The following is a 2,495-nucleotide window of genomic DNA, read 5'->3' as shown; positions in this document are numbered from 1 at the left end:
TTTCTGGCCTCCAGAGGAATTCAGCTTCCTCCACATAACTCTAGGCTTGAACTTAGACCCTCTAACAACAGGCTTTTAAAGGCTTAGTAATTGTGGGCACTGTGGTTCACACCTATAGTCCAAACCCTCAAAAGGCTGAGAGTTTAAGGTCAGCCTGAGCTGGAGTGCAATCCTATGTCAAAACAAGACCTCTGGATGGTGTAGGGGAGGAGTGTAATGCCACGAAAATTAAAAGGATTATAAAAGACTTCTATGAGTAATTATATGCAAAAAAAAGGCTGTTGTACGCAAAATGGCCACATTACATTGAGACTGTCTTAAAAAATGAAAAAAGAAAGATGAAGAAGAAAGATAAGGAGAAAGGGAAGGAGAAGAGAAGAAAGAGGAGGAGGAAAAGAAGAAGGAAGAAAAGGAAGATAATAATAATAATAATAAAGAAGCTTTATAAGGAGAAAGGGAAGGAGAAGAGAAGAAAGAGGAGGAGGAAAAGAAGAAGGAAGAAAAGGAAGCAGCAGCTGGTGTGGTGATGTTCATCCATAACCCCAGAATTCCTAAGGTAAAGGCAGAAAGACTGGAGACTGGATTGAGTCTGAGAGATCAGCAGAACTATGTAATGGTGAATTATTTAAACCACTTTGGCTCCTGGCAAGTCGAGTGCACTGCACCCACCCCACAGCTCTCTGGATTCTTAAATGAAACACACATACACACACACACATACACATACCAGCTAGTTTTAATATGCCTTGACTAGCTCAATGGTTGATCACTTCTAAACCTCCCAGCAGCTAGCAAACACTCCCCTCCAGTATTCCTGAGTTAACATCTTTTAAAATCTATACATCATCTCTGCTACCCCAGACCCAATAGGGGACGAGGCCCCTAGGGCCACCTTCGAAGATTCTTACACGTTTGTGGGCCTTCATGTTTCATCTTTCTGCTTCCCTGTATGGCGATTTCCCCTCCTTCCCCCTCCTTGCCCACCCCACAACTTCTCTCTCAGTCTCTTGCCTGCACAAAACTCCTGCCCCATCTCCCTGCCCAGATGACCAAGCCCGCTCAGTCAGTCAACAGGTTCTCCAGCTCCGGAGTGAGGATTAAAAAGAAAAAAGACAGACAANATTGTAGCATGACCCCAGTCAATTCTGAGACTGAAGGCAAATTTAATTTTCCAATCCACTTTTTATACCATCTTAATTACATGCAGGAACTAACAAAGCAGTAATCAAAGTCCTGTGATGACTCCCATGACAGTTGGTTAAAAGGGCTTGTCATAATGACCAAAGTACTTGAGCCCACTTCCTTGTCCTAGCCCNAAATCTTGCCTGAAGCCTAGTTCTTCTCTTCCATCCTGAGAATAAACCTCCTGCCTTACCCTACTTCCCTATTACAGCCTAAAGTTAGATTCTTGCCAAAACTTACTTATTATGCCCTAATGTCAGATTCCTGCCTGAAGCCCATTTCCTTGTCCTTGGCCAATGTCAGACTCCTGCCAAGCGGTACCCCAGAACTCTTTCCACACCCAGCCATTGACTGCAGAGCAATTCTTTATTATCAGTCGAAGCCAGCTGTGGGTAGGGATCCTCAGGTCTGGAAGCAAGGCTTTTGGAGCTGAAATAAAACAAAAAATTAAAACGAATTCCCAACAGAACTATATAGAAAGAGCCAGGTTAGGTAAGATTATACAAGACTGTTTCCAAACTCCAAATTAGTAGTAAGACATTATATATATACGTGTGTGTGTGTGTGTGTGTGTGTGTGTGTGTGTGTACCACTTCATGAATTCGCATGTCCTTCTTGTGCAGGAGCCATGCTGATCTTCTCTGTATCATTCCAATTTTAGTACTGCACTGCTGAAGGGAACACAACCCTAAAACAGTTTGAAACATAAGAACACCACAACTTCATCTTCCTGTTTAAGAGGGCTTTTTGAACACACTAAGCAGACCTTCTGTGATTTGGTCATTATATATTACATTCATGTGTCAAGGTGACTACACCCTATGAAATACATATAGTTATTTTATGTTGGAAATAATCACCAAAATAGAGAAAACAGATAGACATAGAGATGCATGTCTATCATTTAGCACTTGGGAAGTACAGGTAGAGGATCAAGAGTTCAAGGTCAACCTCAATTATTATATTTAGCCAGTTCAAGATTACCAATGCTACATGAGATTGTGTCTCAAAACAAACCCCAAGCCAGGCAGTGGTGGCACATGCCTTTAATCCCAACACTTGGGAGGCAGAAGCAGGAGGATTTCTGAGTTTGAGGCCAGCCTGGTCTACAGAGTGAGTTCCAGGACAGCTAGGTCTTACAAAGAAACCCTGTCTCAAAAAACAACAACAAAACAAAACAAAACAAAAACAAAAACAAACAAACAAAAAAACGTAAAAATGTGATATGTAAATATGAAGAGCACATATAAGAGAAGAAAACAAACCAGATGGGTGGGAAGTATCATGGGGAGAGCAGAGAACCTGCCTCAAAT

At 41.8% G+C, this 2,495-nt stretch overlaps 1 non-coding gene across 1 annotated transcript; it reads right to left on the bottom strand.

Moving 5' to 3' along the window:
* Positions 1 to 1,760: 1,760 nt before the first annotated feature.
* LOC115064005 lies at positions 1,761 to 1,865 on the bottom strand. Its single transcript, XR_003843845.1, has one exon. It is a non-coding gene; the product is annotated as a U6 spliceosomal RNA (small nuclear RNA).
* Positions 1,866 to 2,495: the final 630 nt, after the last annotated feature.

The sequence above is a fragment of the Mus pahari genome, chromosome 4 (assembly GCF_900095145.1).
Source record: "Mus pahari chromosome 4, PAHARI_EIJ_v1.1, whole genome shotgun sequence".
Taxonomy (NCBI): domain Eukaryota; kingdom Metazoa; phylum Chordata; class Mammalia; order Rodentia; family Muridae; genus Mus; species Mus pahari.
This window is presented reverse-complemented; position numbering and strand designations above follow the sequence as displayed.